Raw genomic sequence first — 18,355 nt, 5'->3', positions numbered from 1 at the left:
TCCACGAGAGTTAGCAGTGGAAATGCTGATGAGGAATGTGGTGCCGGGGTGGAGTGGAGTGGGGGAAGGAAGGAGGGGCCCATTAATGGCAGTGCCACCTGTGCATGTCATAAGGCTCCAACCGAAGGCCTTTGTCTCCAGCGCTCGCATCAGCTGTCTCGCACCGTCCAGTGGCTCCCTGTCGAGATCAGATGCTGTTGCTGCTGCTGCTGTTACTAGCAGATGGCACAGTGGTAGTGCTAAAGGATGGCACGTTGCAGCATCGCAAACATCGCAACCAGGATCTCATGCGAGGCAAAGCTGCAGATGTCCCCAGCTGTGGTTGTCACGGTGTCCAGGAGAGAGCGTGCAACCCTCTGGTGGCCGTGAGTGGGGCGTGCATGAGCGGGACGCCACCCGCCGCTGTGACTGCCCTTCGCAGACACGCTAGACTGGGTCAAATTTTTTCTAGTTCCTGAATTGAGAGAGAAGCCTCATGCCTCCTTGGTAATACCAGAAAGGTCCCCTTGGTTGTTTTGTTTTTCCTTCCTGTAGGCCCAGAGCAGATCTGTTCACGCGGCTCCAGTGGTAGCGTTCCAATCAAATCATGCTGTTGCTTTCATACCTGCTCACTATAACGATGAGTTAACAAGATCGAGGATGAGTATTGCCGAGGTTGCCTCTTCTTGCAGCATGAATCGCTGAGTGAAGGGAAGATGATTTCCAACAACATTTTTTTTACCGAGTCATGGGCGGTAGCCCCCACAATTCACACCCACGCATGATTCTGGCAAAAAGCGGCCACGAGCTTCAAATATGCTGGTTGGGGTAAGACCGTTTGTGTAAACAATCATTCGTGGAGCTTTCAACCGAAAAGAAAAAAGAGAGAAAAGAGAAAGAAAAAAAGATAGTGATCATGCTTGTCACAGCTTTGTCTAGGTAGCGTGTCACAATGTCGCCTCCCGACTCCTGTCCTTATCACACACACATACACACTAAACCAACTCTGCCTTCGACTGCAGAACCAGGTCGGGCAGCTCTGACATTGGGCCTTGGCCAGGCGGGCGCCAGGTAGTAGATATAAAGTTTTATTTCTCTCGAGAGGGATGCAATAAGCCGGGCTCCGCGACCCATCCAGTAGTAGGTCCCCTCCATGGTACAAATCAGTACCACAAAAAAGAGAATGCAAAAGAGGAACCTCGAGCTCTTATCCTGTCCGGCAGTCGATAAGACTGTGGCAGCCGACCGAAGGCCTAAAGTGGTGGCATTGTAGCATGAGCTCATAAGTAGCAGCTGCACATCGAGACAGGCTCCCACTTGGTGTGATCTATTGGCTCATACGCCTAGAGTGTGACCACGTCCAGTTCCCGAGTCCTCCTGAGAGAGGAGGAAAGAGAGAATGAGAATGAAGAGGAGGAAGAGGGTGAGTAGCAGCAAAACACGCCCACCGGCAATTCTATCAGCTCATCCCATCCCATCCCAGCAGCGTGTTCAGCCACTGGCCAGTATTGTACGTTGCGTCCATCGAGAAGGCAGATGCCAAAGTGAGGCTAGCTAGCTACTACTGCAGCCAGAAACCACCGTAGAGGCGCTTTCGGCAGCGGGCCAGACGAGTCTCTGAGGATGAGGCTGAGCTCCGTGCTCGATCGATGTCACGGGACGGCCCCTGTACTTGTCCCCCCCTCCCCTGCACAATTGCATGACAATTGTGCCATTGCAGCCACGAGGCCACATGGGTCCCCCGCAGGGATGTTGTGTCCCCATCGCCACACCTCTTTCGTGCTGCGCCCCCCTCCCCCTCCCCTATTGCATTTTGTCACCTACACATGTAAATCACCTACACAAATCGATTATGTATTATAATTTTGTGCCTTGCTTTTAGAGTGGGTTTCTTGTGCAGTTTTCTATAATGTCCTCGCTAATTGATTCCATTGTGTATGTGTGGGTGTGCAGCATGGCTTCTCCCCTCATCGGACCTTCCTTCCTGGATCCACCCAACCTAGTCACCGCCTGGACAAAATGGATGGTATTGTGCGGCTTGGTTAACATATGTGACAAAAACTCTGATGATGATGTTGTCGTTAGTAATGTTAAAGTGTAATTTTGGGTTGGTAAGAAAGCTTGTCTTATGTCTTTTGTTTGTTTCTTCGTTGTTGTTATTATTATCATTATTATTATCTTTATTTATTGTGTCTCCTGTGTTGAATCGTCCTTGATTTGTTTGATTTGTTCTAATATATATATATATATATATAGATAGATAGATAGTGAGATAGAATGATTTGTTTGATTTGTTTTAATATATATATATATATATATATATATATATATAATGAGATGGAACGAAAAGACAAAATATTTCTAACAAAGCACTGACTCATAAAATCTCATAGAATATGATTTTGTTAAGTTAAAATATGAAACTAATTAAAACTAAAAGTAATGGAGAAGAGGACAAAGCAGAAGTGCAAAAGAGACAAAGATATGTATAATGTTGAATGGATACACCTAACACCTACAACGTACCATTATTCTCAATCTATATTTGATATTTGATATTTTTGTTGTAGCACTGACTTCAAGATTGAATCAATATAAATAATTTATTTGTTTTTAGATTTTAAAATTCCCGAATACCTTTTTTTTTCTTTTTTTTTTCTTTTTTTTTTGTTTATCATGCTGACGCTTTTGTAGAATGGTAGTTCTTCCAAAGTGTGCAAAGAATTCTTTATTAATTTTTTTTGTGTAATAGAAAAAACCTGAAGTCAAATAAAATCAAAAGAGGAATAAAAAAATTGATTAAAAAAGTAGATTATTAAAAAAATTAAATTGAATTAAATAAAAAAACATAAAATAAAGATTTAGAATAAGAAAAAAAATTCTTAAAGGTTTAAATTTTAAATAACTGATTTGGTTGTATTTAATTTTTTCTTAAATGATAATAAAGTATAAAAATTATCTTTTCCAATAAATAATAGGGAAATAATGGTCTTTTAAAGATTTGATGATTTTGAAGTAGATTATACCATTGTACTGCTTCAAACCATCACTACTTTTAGTAACAATAATTTCTTATTAGTATTTTTAAATAAAAAAGAAAATATGGGTGTAATTTTGATCCTAACCATAGTCTTTTAATTATGTTTCTTTTCTATAATGACACAAATACCAAGCATTAATATTCAATATTATTTTTTCATTTAACATATTAAATACAAATTTAACAGAATTAAATGAAGTTAATCATGTAATCTTTTATATAAGTTCTTTTTAGATAATTCTAAGATTTTCTTCATATAAATATATTTAAAATTTATATAATAATTTTTTAAAAACAAATTGGTAATTTTGAACAAAATTTTAAAAACATAAATCTGAATAACCATAAATAGGAATGTGATTTACAAATATGTTAATATAGATTTTTATCTTGTTATAACATCATACAAACTTAGATTAGAAAATTCTTCTAAAATTATAAATTGAAATACAAAAGTTCTAAAAAAAACTCTAATCAATTAAAAATAATTAAAAATAATTTTTATTTATTACTTTATTTTAGTCATTTAAAAATTTCTTTATTCTATGTTTAACTAAAATTTAATATGTTTTTGGCCATTAAAACTTAAATAAAATAATTCTAAGATTCTATAAATAATAAATATATTATGTATATGTATATTTTATAAATTCAAAAAAAATTGTAAATAAAGATTTTTTATATCTTGCTTAGAAGGAGTAGAAGAATGTAATGTCATGGCATTAAGAAATTAAGAAAAAAAAAGAAAAAAAAAAGAAAAAAAAAAGAATGTTACATTAGAAATAAGACTTTAAGAAGTATTGTATATCTTTTATAGAAATTAGAATATTTATTCTTTTTTAAGAGGTTAGAAAATGTCCGAAATGGCTAAAAAAAAATTCTTAAGAATCTTATATAAGTTTCTTAATATTTTGGAGATTAATGCAAGATTCTACAATCTTATAGAAGATTCCAAAAGAATTTAGAAATTTGTGAACATCTTTAAAAAAATCTTTAAAAAATCTTTAAAAAATTTAGAATCTTGTAGAAATTTTTAAAGGCTATAATTTTTTATATATCTATGACATTATGCCATCTTTAACTTATAATTTCTACAAGAAGTTTTAACATTTCATCTCTTTATTTTTCTAATTAATCAAAGATAAGTTAAAAAATGCTTATAGTATGTATCATTCCTTGGTCTCTAATCAACAAGTAAAAATGCTTATGCAACTTACATCTATAATTATATTCTTTTAGTCTTAATAAATATGTTCTAATAACTTTCTTTAAATTAAGACCTTCAAAACATTCTTAAAAAATGACCTATCGACAACTATATTTAATGCTATCAATACATAAGAATATAACTAAAATTCAGGCATCTTTTTAAAATTTTTAATTTCAAAACTTTTCATGATAAGAACATACTCAAAGATCTAAAAATCCTAATACATCTTTGAGATGTATATAAAAAGTTAAAGGTTGTGACAACTATTGCAATTGATCTAACAATTGCAATAACAAAAACTCAAGTTTAGAATTTTTAGATTGTATAAAGATTATATTATATAATATTCTAAATTTTAAAGATAAGACTTATCTTATAAAAATTATATTTTATTCTATTTATATTTTTTTGATGGATAAATTGTCTTAAAAGCTACTTTATTAATATCATCTATGATGTGTAATTTTTTACTTTCTATTAGCAAATTTGTTTTAGATATTCAAAATATTATATATAATTGTTTTTAGATTAACTAGGATATTTATAAACTTCGATATTAATTTTTATGTTTAATTTTTAATTTTATAATTTAATATTATTACAATATAAAATTTTTATTTTTTATTTTTGAATTGAAGATATTTAAAATATATATTTTATTCTCTTTATTATTTATAATTAATAAAAATAATATTTTTATACTATATTTAATTTATAATTTTTTCTTCAAAAATATATTAAATAGGGTAGTTTTATCTAAAAAAAAAAAAAATAGTACGAAAACCAAAAAAAATCACTTAGTATTTTTTTAAATGAAATTAAACCATCTGTGATTATAAAAATTAAGTCTTTATCTGTAAAATATATTTTTAATCTAGTTTTTAATTAATATATTAATTATAATTATTTAAAAATAGAAGAAATTTAAGGAAATTATGTGATCACTATAAGAGACTTTAGGTTTTATGCATGTATTACAAATTATTTTAAAAAAATTTTAAATAATTATAATTATAATAATAAGTAATTTTTAATTAAAATAATTTTATCTATTACCTTAATTTATAGAAGTAAGTAGAAGTAGGTAAAAATATATTAGGTACATATTGTCTTTTTTTAAAAGCATCAAAGAATGTTTTTAGATGCAAAATGGATCTATTTTTTCTATTTATATGCCATGTAATCATACATGTATCTTTTAGAAGTTCTTTTTTTAAAAAATAGTTATTAAATTAATATAGAATTTAGATACTTTAGCTATAAGCCTTGTAATCTTTAAAAAGATTTTAAATGATAATCTTGATAATTAGTGTATATAGAAGTAAGATTATAGCTATTTTTAATCTTATCAATATATATATATATATATATATATATATATATATATATATATATATATATATATATATATATATATATATAAAATTTATTCAACATCATCTAATTTTTTGATAAATAAAAATAATAATAATATTTTTTTTCTATCTTATAATATATATATATATATATATATATATATATATATATATATATATATATATATATATATATACACACACACACATATATATATATATATATATATATATGTGTGTGTGTATGGTCTTTTTAGAAGTATGTCTAAACCTATATTCTTAAGATTCAAATAAAATACAATATCATTTTTTAAAATTAATAAAATAGATAATTTAATTTTTTTAAAAGCAATAAAATATTTTAGAGGTTTTATATTTACTTCTTCTAAATTTAAAATATAAACTATTTTAGAGGTTTTGCATTAATAATTTTTTTTCTTTCTTTTCTAAATATTTTGAATTACTATATTTATAATAGAATAATTGGAATTAAAAATATTATAGCACAAATTACCACTGACATCAACATTGGCATTAGTAGTTGAAAAGATAAGAGAAGTTAGGTAGAAGTAAAAGTAAGTAAATATAATATCATCTTATGGAGAAGCTTCTTAAATGCTTTGTAGACGCAAATTGACTTTACAATTGTTTTTAAATGATAAAGATTATAATATTATAACTTTAGAAGAAAGTATTAATATTTAGTGATACTAATAAGGTAGATACTTCATTTAATAATATTTTATATGTACAATTATAAAATAATCATGATAGTCTCAACAATAATCAAATAATTTAATGGTCTTTTTTATTAAGTGTAGGATATTATCAATAGATCAAAGGACCTATGAATTAATTCTTTGTTGAAAAAATATCAAAATTTGTAAAAAATAAAGCAATATATGTTAAATTCTATTAAAGTATAAATTAATTTGATTACTTTTTTAAAACTTGTATCTAAAAATAAATTAATATAAAATATTTCTAAGCTATTTAAATATATAGATGTACATAGGAATGAAATAAATAAATAAATAAATATTATTTTTATGGATATACCTATAATTATCTAGATAGTATAAATAGATAGAAATAGATAAAAGTAGATTAATTTAACAATATCTTATAGAAAAGCTTCTTAGATGCTTCATAGTCATTATTTCACTTTTATACATATCTATAGGTAATTGATAGATTAGAAATTTGGCCAATAAGTTAGCCATTTGTTATATGTATTAATAGCTTGTGATAAAAGCTAATAATGTAACGTACTTTTAGAAAACTTATCTTGCAAGTTAAGACATGTATCTTATAAATTAGATACATATTGGAGGTTCTATAGAATATTATCACATAGCTCTTAAATAGATAGTATATATAGAGGCAAGAGTGAAGCCTACTTCATTCTTGTTAACTCCTTTCTTGCTTCTAATTTAGTTTCAAGAGTCTCTATTTTTCTAGCCTATGGCAATGGTTATTTTAATTTTTTATTGAATACATTTATTTTTTTATTTTAATTTTGTCAATAAATTATCTTTCTCTAATTTGACTTGTAAATTTATTAAGTTTTTTGAAATGGAAGAAAAAAACATAGATACTATACTTTGTAGAAGTGAGAATAAATTTATAACTATTATAGATCTTCACAAGCTTCTCAATACTCTTTGGATGTAAATTTCATGCATCACCAATACCAACCATGGAAGCACTATTTCTATGCCAATAGAAGAAGTTCAAATTCTATGCCAAGAAGTTATATAGTTAAAGGAAGCAAGTAGATTGACATCACAATCAAATCTAAGAAGTCTTGCTTCTACAAAGATAAGAGATAAAAATTAGTATGCTCAAGAAGTTTGATGGAACAAGATCAAAATTTCAAGGATTTCTACAATAAGTCAAGCTTTATCTAAAGTTGCATCTTTTATAATACCTTAATGGATTTATGTAAGTTGAGTTCATAAGTACATTTCTATCTAAAAGTGCTCTCTTTTTATTTGCACCTTTGATAAAAAAAAAAGGATTCACATCTCTTTTATGATTAAAATTCCTTCCTAAAAGTATTTATGGCCACATTTAAAGAAAATAATCAAAAAAGTGTAGTACAGATGAAGCATTTATTTTTAGAACAAAGATCATAATCAACCACTATAAAAGATGCTGAATTCCAAAACCTTACTTGTGACATGGATTGAAATGACAAAGCTTTTATTAATTAATTTTGATATTGATTAAAAGATAAAATCAAAGATTAATTATTAATAATATCAAAATTACATTTTTTGCAATAATTTCTTTCTTAAGTCATTGCATACAACAATCAATTATTTGAAAGACATCAAGCGCAAAGATTTGGTCGAAGAAGAATAAGTTTTGAATTACACTATAAGAAAAATATATAAATTTAATACATCTAAATGCTTATTGCTAGGTGCAATAGCTTTCATGCATATAGCAAAAAAAGGGTCATTTTTTGTTATATATGTCATGTCTATTTTTGATGGTAGAAAGATGTCAAATAATATCATTAGTCAATATCAAGATTTTAAGAAAGTTGTCATAATATAATATGGCAAATAGATGAAAGAAAGAAAAAAATATTATATTTTAAAAGATCTTATTTCAAAATATTGTAGCAAATTATCTTAGAAATATAGATAATAGATAAAGTTTAGTAAATTAAAAGTATAAATATTGTTTTTTTACAAAGTGGACTTCTATTTACTTTGTAGGATCATAAATAAGAAAAAATAAAATAGATTAGAAAAATAAAGAATATAAACATATGTAGGAGAGAATTAGAAATGATTTTAGCAAAAATTATCTTGAAAAGATAAAAATTGATATTCAAAGAGGATTGGTTGTCAATGTGGATTGAAATCATATCCTAATGCACAAAATCACACACCTATGGTGATTCCAAGATTCTTTTGTAAATCAAAGAATTGGATTTAACAGAAGACTTTATAAGATTTTTTAAAGCATTAAATTTGAAAATTTTAAGTTTGTAATGATTTTGTAAGAGCTTTGCAAAGTCAAGGTTGTTTTGGGTGATTTTAGGTTTTGTGAAATAAAATAGGATTTATAATTTGGACAATTTTATGAATTTTGTAGCAGATCTATAGATGAAATCTTGTAGGATTGTGAATATAATTGTACTAAGCATATAATATGAATTTGAGCTTAATTGGACAATTGGATTGGAAATTATTGAAATTCAAGTGAATTAAGATCTCAAAAATTGGAATTTTAGGCCTAGTAAGGTTATCAAAGATTTGTAATAATTTTCTTATTGGACTAAAATGATTTTTAATACAACTAATACTTGACTAAACCTTCAATACTTATAAAAAATTTGAGAGAAAGTTGATGATTTAATTAGGAATCATTTTTTCTGGAAGATCAACATTAAGATCAAAGAGGAAAGCTAGCCGATACCTAAATGGATTATGACATTTTTCTCTCATTTTTTGAGTTTGATTTTTTAAAATTTTTTGTGCTTGTTGTTAATTAAGAGATTGAGAGATATGTAAATTTTTAAGGCAAGATAAATTTTTCAATCAATAGATATTGATGTTCTAAACTACCTTAGGATTGATTTAAATTGGTTAAGTTTTGGTTAGGATATGTTTAAAAAATCATTCAGATTTGGTTTAGGATTTAAAATTTAATTAATTCTTTTTGTAACTTAGAATTTGATTAGGGTTGAATTAGAATTTAGGATCTAATTCAGGTTGGTTTAGGATTTAGGATTTTTTTTTGAATTTTTTTAGGATTTTTTTAGGATTTTATAAGGAATCTTTAAGATTCTTATAGATTTATTTTATATTTTTTAAGAATTTCTTTTGAATTTCTTTTTTATTCTTTTAAATTTTATTTTTTTCTTATTTCTTTATAATTTTTTAAAAATTTCTTTAAGATTTTTTTGTGTTTTTTTTATAATTTATATAAAATTTAAATAGGCTCAATAAATATTTGATTATATTTATTAAGCTTTAGTTATAATTTATGTATGATTCTATTAGATTTCTTAGGATTTATTATAAATCTCTTTTTTCTTTCAAAGCCAACTAGTCAATGCATTTTTTAAGCAAGATTTTATATAATACAATAATTTTTTTGAAAAGAAAAATACAAATATTCTTCTAAAACATTGATCCTATGATTGTTCAATTAATCTTCAAGAAAGAGCTCAACCACCAATTTAAACCAATCTACAACTTATTGCAGAATGAGTTGGTTATATTAAAGAAATACATTGATAAAATCTTAGCCAAGAACTTCATATGCCATTTAAAATCTCCATCATGAATTCCCATTTCATTTGTAAAGAAAAAAAAATAGATCTTTATGGATGTGTATAGACTACTAAGAACTTAACAAGATCACCATAAAGAATAGGTATCCTTTATGTCTTATTTGAAGACTTCTTGATCAATTCAATCAAACAAAGATCTATACAAAAATAGATCTATAGAGAGTATATAACTTGATATGCATCAAAAAAAAGAAATGAATAAAAAATTATATTTTGAACCAAGTAAGGATATTTTAAATATAATGTCATATTGTTTGGACTCACAAATACATAAGCTACTTTTCAACAGCTAATGAATGATATCTTTTGTGAGTTTCTTGATGACTTTATTGTTTGTTATCTAGACATGTTAATCTACTATAAAAAAATTGAAGAACATCAACTCCATGTTTGTCATGTCATACTTAAACTAAAAAATATAGGATTATACACCAATATAAAAAAGTATATATTTCACGTTATTCAAGTTGACTTCTTATGATACATTATTTCAAATGATAGCCTTATGATAGATTTTAAGAAGGTCTAGACTATCAAATATGAGAAGATCACAAAAATAATTAAAGATATATAATATTTTTTAGGATTTGTGAATTATTATCAAAACTTTATTAAGAACTTTTTTCAAGTTGTGGTTTTTTTCATATATTTGACATATTAAGATAAATTTGAATGGAGCAAAGAAGCTAAAGCAATTTTTGAAGCCTTGAAGACAAAATTTATTTCTACATTAATCTTGTATTATGTCAATTATTTCAAGGCATTTTTTATAGAAATAAATGCATTAGACTTTCCTATAGGTGTTTTTTTGTCACAAATGGATGTAGATGATAAGCTCCACCTAGTAGCTTTTTATTCCAAAAAACTTTTAGTAGCCTAGATTAACTATAGAATCCATGATAAAGAACTTTTTAAAATCATGGATTCATTTCAAGAATGGCATCGTTATCTAGAAGGTCCTTTAAATCTAGTCATTATGTATATAGATCATAAGAACCTCAAAAATTTCATATTGGCATATCTTTTAAATTGTTGTGAAGCTTGTTGGAAGATGTCTTTATTAAAATCACTTATTGACTCAAAATACAATAAGATTTTTTAGAAATCTTTTTTAAACATTCTTATCTTGTACCAAAAAAAGGAGATGCAGCTTTTAATTAACAAAGAATGGTTTTTTTGAAGCCAAAGAATTTTCATCTTTAAGTAATAAAATCAATATTGACTATTGGCTTAACATTTTTTAAGTAAGTTCAATTGAATATGTCATTTAATCTTCTTCTTTATAATAAAAATAAAAATAAATCTTTTAAAATTTATAATATTTTTAAGTTTAAATTTAATAACAATCTAATTTATTTCAAAAGAAAATTATATAATCTAAAAGGCAAAGCACAATTATGTATTTTTCAAGCTCATCATGACTTTCTTGTAGTTAGATATTTTAAATACAATAAGACTTTAGAGCTAATATTGAGAGATTTTTGGAGGTCTCAAATATCAAAAGTAGTCAAAGACTTTGTATAATTATGTGATATTGTCAAGGACAAGAACTCGATGAAAAATCAATTCAGACAAGTAAGCCTTTACTGAAAGAAAGTAAAAAAAATATAAATAAATAAGTATGTATATTGAACGAGAAACTAGAATGACTATTGCCAAAAGACAAGAAAACTAGAGACCCTTAAAACTAGACTAGAAGCAAGAAAAGAGTTGACAAGAGTGAAGAAGGCTTCACTCTTGTCTCTATATATAGTATCTAATTAAGGACTACATGGCAACGTTCTATAGGACCTCCAATATGTGTTGACTTTGTAGGACACATGCCTTGACTTACAAGGCAAGTTTTTCTACGTGTGAGCCACATAATTAGCTTGATCTTCAAGCTAACAACATGTGTGGAACATGGCCAACTTGTTGACCACGTTTGTAATCCAAAAAGTCAATTAAAGACACCTATGAAGTCAAAGCAGCATCTATGAAGCTTCTATGAAGCTTTCATATTAAACAATATAGAATTAACTTACTTTTACCTATTTTTACTTACTTCCACCTATTTATATATGTAATTACTAGCTTATATAAGTATGTCCGTGACATTATCCCCCCTTCTAGGGACGAGTTCCACGAGGAGCGGTCATCATATGTTGAAAAAATCTATGATGCGGCAAATTGTGTTTGCCACATACTCTAATCTTTGTTCTCTTCGAAGATGATTGATAGGGCCTCTCAACCATCGGTAGTGTCCCATACCAAGGTGGGAAGTCCACCCAATTATTTGATCATTGTTGAGGCCTTCATAACTTCTTTTGAATAGAACATTTGGAACACCATCAAGAGTTGTTCCTACCTCTAGTAAAATCACCAAACATTGAGAGTCCCTTCCCAAATCGTGATACCAAACACGTTGTATCTCGCCATCTATTCCAGGAAGAATATGTCGTTCTTGAAGATCTTTATCTTGATTGCATCGTCTTGAAAGTTGTGACAATCGTAATGTCTCATCTGACAAGTCAACAAATGAAGGCTCTTGAGACGAATCCACTGGTTGTTGGTTCTCCATCTCCTGAGCATCACTACTATAAAGAAGCTATGAACAATGATTGAAAGTAGAATGTTATCTTGCCTAGATCTTGTTTCTTTTATAAAGAAGATTTTCATCTTAATTTTGATGGATGTCGTCGATGAAAAGCCTCCACCGCCTTTGTTGCATTTGCAAGATTCTTTATTGGCTCCCATGTGCGTTCACTAATATCATATCCGCACCAATGGACAAGATATTTTAATTTATTTTGGCGCCGCCTTGAATCTAAGACTTCTTCTACTTCAAATTCTTCATTATTGTCCACTTCTATAGGAGGAGGTCGAGCTTGTCGTCTTCTTGGTATGTCCACTATTTTATATGGTTCAAGAAGGGACATGTGGAATACTGGATGGATTTTCATTGACTCCGATAGATGTAAACAATATGCAACTGGATTGATTTGTACAGAAATAGAAAATGGTCCCAACCTTCGATAGTCCAACTTATCACAAGGACGAGTGGACTTGATATTGTGATGAAATAGCCATATCTTATCACCCAAGAGGAATGGTGGTTGTTCGTTTCGATAGACATCCGCATTGACCTTTTGTTGTTCTTGAGCCTCTTTTAACTATACCTTCATCGTTGCATGCAGCTCTGATAAATGAATCGCCAAATCTTTTGCAGCAAGATTATCAACTTTTGAAAAGTCAAAAGTATCAAGTCGTAGATGATAACCATAATTAGCAAAGAAAGGTGTTTGTTTTGTAGAACAATGTACCGTTTTATTGTAAGCAAACTCTGTCAATGGCAAAAGAGTTGTCCAATCATCTTGTTGGTAGTTAATGGTACATCTTAAATATTGCTCCAAAACTTGATTAACACGCTCCGTTTGTCCATCAGTTTGAGGATGGAATGTCGAAGATAGTTTTATATCCACTTTTAGAATCTTGAAAAGAATCTGCCAAAATCTTAATACAAATTGAATTCTCCTATCTGATATAATATCCTTGGATAATCCATAATAGTGATAGATATTGTCAAGAAAGAGCTTGGCTGTTTCTTCACGTATGATAGATTTTGTACATGATACAAAATGTGCCATCTTGGTAAAACGATCTACTATCACGAATATAGAATCATAAGAACCTGAGATTGGAAGATCTGTTATGAAGTCCATAGGAATAGAAGACCATGGTTGTTCTGGAATGGATAATGGCTGAAAAAGTCCAAAAGGTCGATGACAAGGAGTTTTTGATCTTGAGCAAACATCACATGATTGTACAAAATCTTTAACTGCCTTCCACATTTGAGGCCACTAAAAATCCCTAGATATCAGTTCCAAAGTCTTATTATATCCAAAATATCCTGCTGTTGGAAAGTCGTGACGAGCTTGAAGAACACGTAAACGTGCTTCTCCTTCTGGAATATATAGGCATCGTTCGAAATAGAGTAAGTTGTTCTTGAATTCAAATTTAGAGGGATCATGAGATTTAGAAGAATTATTCTTGATATCATGAACAAGAGGGTCTGAAGACATACTTAACTGGGTTTGCTTAAGAAAAGTTAAATCAACAGTCAATGTTGATTTTATTCCTCGAAGATGAAATTACTCCGGCTTCAAGAGAACCATTCTTTGTTACTCAAAAGCTGTATCTCCTTCTTTTGGTGCAAGATAAGAACGTCTAAAGAAGGCATCGAACAAACCTTGTATTTTTCTGGCTGATAAGTGATGATGAACTCAAATCTTGATAAAGACATGTTCCAACGAGCTTGACGACGATTTAATATGCATGCTAACATAAAATATTTGAGGTTCTTGTGATCTGTATACATGGTGACTAGATTGAAAGCGCCTTTTAGATAATGATGCCATTCTTGAAAAGAATCCATAATTGCAAGAAGTTTTTTATCGTGGATCTCATAATTGATTTCTGTTATTGTGAATTTTCTTGAATGAAAGGCTACTGGATGAAATTTATCATCTGTTTCCATCTAAAATAAAATCGCATCCAGAGCAAAGTGTGATGCATCTGTTTCCATAAAAAATGCTTTGGAAAAATCAACACAATAGAAGATTGGTGTAGAAACAAACGCTGTCTTCAAAGATTCAAAAGCAACTTTCCCTTCTTGAATCTATTGGAATTTGTCTTTACAAGTCAAACGTGTAAGTGGAGCTGCAACTCAAGAGAAGTCTTTGATGAAGATCCGATAGTAGTTGACAAATCCCAAAAAATATTGGACATCTCTTACCGTTTTTGGGATCTTCTAATCTATAATAGTTTGAACTTTCTTAGGATCCATCATAAGTCCATCATTTGAAACGATGATACTTAAAATATCGACTTGAGTAGTATGAAATACACACTTTTCTATCTTGGCATAGAGTCCTGCATCTCTTAATTTTTGTATCACATGACGAACATGAAGTTCATGTTCATCTAGATTCTTAGAATAGATCAAGATGTTGTCTAGATAACAGACCATAAAATCATCCAAAAACTCTCGAACATCATTTATTAGATGTTGAAAAGCTGCTAGTGCATTTGTAAGTCCAAAAGGCATGGCGTTGTATTCAAAATGTCCATACCTAGTTCGAAACGCAGTCTTCTATTCATCTCCTTCTTTGATGCGTACTAGATTGTATGCTCTCCAGAGATCTATTTTTGTATAGATCTTAGCTTGATTCAATTGATCAAGAAGTCCAGATATTAAAGGTAGTGGATACCTATTTTTGATGGTAATCTTGTTGAGTCCTCGATAATCAATACACATCCGCAATGATCCATCTTTTTTCTTCACAAATAGAATTGGAGCTCCTATCGAAGATTTTGAATGGCGTATGAAATTCTTGGCTAGATTTTCTTCAATATACTCCTTGAGTTCAGTCAATTCATTTTGTGATAAACTGTAGATTGGTCCGAATGGCGGTTGTGCTCCTTCTTGAACGTCAATTGAACAATCATATGGATGATGTTCTGGGAGTGTATCCGCATTCTTATTTTTTGAATACAGCTTGAAATTCTTGATATTGGCTTGGAATGTCCATTGAAGTCTTTTCACGAGTAGAAACATGTGTGGCATAAATAATATATGGCAATTCTTTCATAACAGCATGCAAGAAAGCTTTTGCACCTATAAATACGGGTTTAATTGAACTGGACTTATGACTCTCTACTTGATTAACTACACTATTAGTTATACTTTTAGAAAAAGTAAGAGTTCGGGAAATCCAATCTATTTGAAGGTTGTATTTTTCTAACCACAATAATCCTAAATTGACTGGATTAGAGGGAGATCTAATGATATTCAATACTACAAAATTAATATGACCATTGATTATTACTTCTATAGGAACGGTTTTGTGAGTAATATCTCGAGAAGACAATGGACGACTATCTATGACTTCTACATGAACAGGTTTGGTTTTCTTTACTAAAGATATGCTATATCTTTTAGTGAATTCTTCATCTAAAAAATACGTTGATGCTCCTGAATCTAATAAGGCAGAGACTTTGTAATGTTTAGGTCCTAACATAAATTTAATGTAAAACAAGGAGAGGGCTCTGAGGAGAGAATAGGACCTTTACAAGATGTTGTGTAAGGTTCCAGCCGCACGGTCCCTATTGTAGCTGGACAAATTCGTTTTCCGACATATTGTCTTCTTTCACAGCCATACTCATCATTTTGTGATTGCGTTGTTTCTTTGGACAATATTGAGTAATTTACGTTAGTTCTTCACAATATAAACATAATCCTTCTTGACGAGGACAAGTCTTTTCTTGCTTAGTAAGAGGTTTGAAACGTACTGCATCAATTTGCATATCCTCTACTTTCCAATGTATGTGTTGAAGAGGTGTTGGTGTTGCCATTGAATTATAGTAACGTTGAGGTCCACTTGTATGGTTCTCAGATCAGAATTCAGAAAGGCGATTATCACACTTCACAGCAAAGTCAATTGCTTGACTCAATGTTTGAGGATCAAATAAGTTGAGCATTAATTTTTTTACCTCATATTGTAATCCATAGAGAAATTGGCTAATAAGTGCAACATTATCCCACTTGATATTAGTTACAAGTTGTCAAAATTGTGAAGTATACAATATTACTGATCGATGGTCTTGTCGTAAAATATGGATCTTATTGGTTGCAACACGAATTGCATCATGTTCTCCATACATGGATCGAAACTCCACCAAAAAAGCCTCTAGATTATCCAATATTGGATCTTGTCGTTCAAGAAAAGATGAAAACCACGATAGTGTTGAACTTGAAAGAAGCATACCAATGAATCTAACTTGCGATCCTAGAGTTGGATAGCTTTGGGGTTGAAGTTCAATCATAAGTTGCACTTGATTGATAAATCCTCGAAACTTGGATCTGGTGCCATCAAACTTCTCGAGTAGAAAAATTCTTGGTTTTCTATTATTTGAAGGATGTTCTACCATAGGAAAAAGAATATGGTTTGGTGCAGATATTGAAGCAGCTCCAACCATTTCTATATCTTCACTTCCTATCAATCTTGTTGCTCCTTGTGGTGGTAAATTGAGTTGATGCATCGCAAGCATTAACTCCCTCAATTGCTCTTGTATTTGTGCCATTGCACTCTTCATTTCAACAAGTTCTGCCATGATAATACTTAGAAGAGAGAAGATGTGTAATATCGCTCAAGAGAAATAGAAGAGAGGACTTGAGAACAAAGAAAATACTAAGGACAATATCAGTTTAGAAGAGGGTAATCCGCAACTTCTAATATGCTTATATCTTATCAAGAAAAAAGGATAATCTACTCTTAATCAAGATTAGACAAAGCTCTGATATTGTAGGTGTATTCTTGTCAATCTGTCAAGGACAAGAACTCGATGAAAAATCAATTCAGATAAGTGAGCCTTCACTCAAAGAAAGTTAACAAAATAGAAATAAATAAGTATGTATATTGAAAGAGAAACTAGAATGGCTATTGCCAAAAGACAAGAAAACTAGAGACCTTGAAACTAGACTAGAAGGAAGAAAGGAGTTGACAAGAGTGAAGAAGGCTTCATTCTTGTCTCTATATATAATATCTAATTAGGGGCTATGTGGCGACGTTTTATAGGACCTCCAATATGTGTTGACTTTGTAAGACATATGCCTTGACTTACAAGGCAAGTTTTTCTACGTGTGGGCCACATAATTAGCTTGATCTTCAAGCTAACAACATGTGTGACACATGGCCAACTTGTTGACCACGTTTCCAATCCAAAAAGTCAATTAAAGACTCCTATGAAGTCAAAGTAGCGTCTATGAAGCTTCTAGGAAGCTTCTACATTAAATATTATAGATTTAACCTATTTTTACCTACTTTTACTTACTTCCACGTATTTGTATATGTAATTACTAACTTATATAAGTATGTCCGTGACAGATTTTTATTTAAGATCAAAAATTCCATGTCATCAATCTAATGGAATTTTTTAAACATTACATATTTCAAAACAACTATGGTCTTTTATTTCTATGGATTTTATCACAAATCTTTCAATGTCAAGTTTGTATAATTTTACATTTGTAATAGTAGTTCATTTTACTAAGATGGCTTGTTTTGTACCATATAAAAAATCTTTCACATGTGAAGAAATGGCTAAGCTTTTTTTTGACAATATCTTTTGCTATCATAGATTGCCTAAAGATATTGTATTGGATAGAAAGGCTCAATTTATATCAAGATTTTGAAAAATATTTTTTAAGATTTTAAAAGTGGATATAAAGCTCTCTTTGGCTTTTTCATCTTTAAAATAATGGATAGATGGAGTGCATAAATAAAAATTTGGAGTAGCATTTAAGATGTTCTATCAACTACTAATAAGTTGATTAAATAAGTTTTTTGCCATTAGTAAAGTTTACTTATAATAATATGGTACATTCTTCTAATTAATAAACATCTTTTTTTATTAAT

General features: G+C 29.6%; 1 long non-coding RNA gene across 1 annotated transcript; it reads left to right on the top strand.

Annotated features, from left to right (window-relative positions):
* The first annotated feature begins 1,227 nt into the window (after nucleotides 1-1,227).
* LOC149989302 (uncharacterized) lies at nucleotides 1,228-2,081 on the top strand. The gene is made up of 2 exons (XR_016503173.1): nucleotides 1,228-1,807; nucleotides 1,933-2,081. It is a non-coding gene; the product is annotated as an uncharacterized LOC149989302 (long non-coding RNA).
* Nucleotides 2,082-18,355: the final 16,274 nt, after the last annotated feature.

Source organism: Physcomitrium patens, chromosome 5 (assembly GCF_059467195.1).
Source record: "Physcomitrium patens ecotype Gransden chromosome 5, ASM5946719v1, whole genome shotgun sequence".
In the NCBI taxonomy this organism is placed as follows: Eukaryota; Viridiplantae; Streptophyta; class Bryopsida; order Funariales; family Funariaceae; genus Physcomitrium; species Physcomitrium patens.
This window is presented reverse-complemented; position numbering and strand designations above follow the sequence as displayed.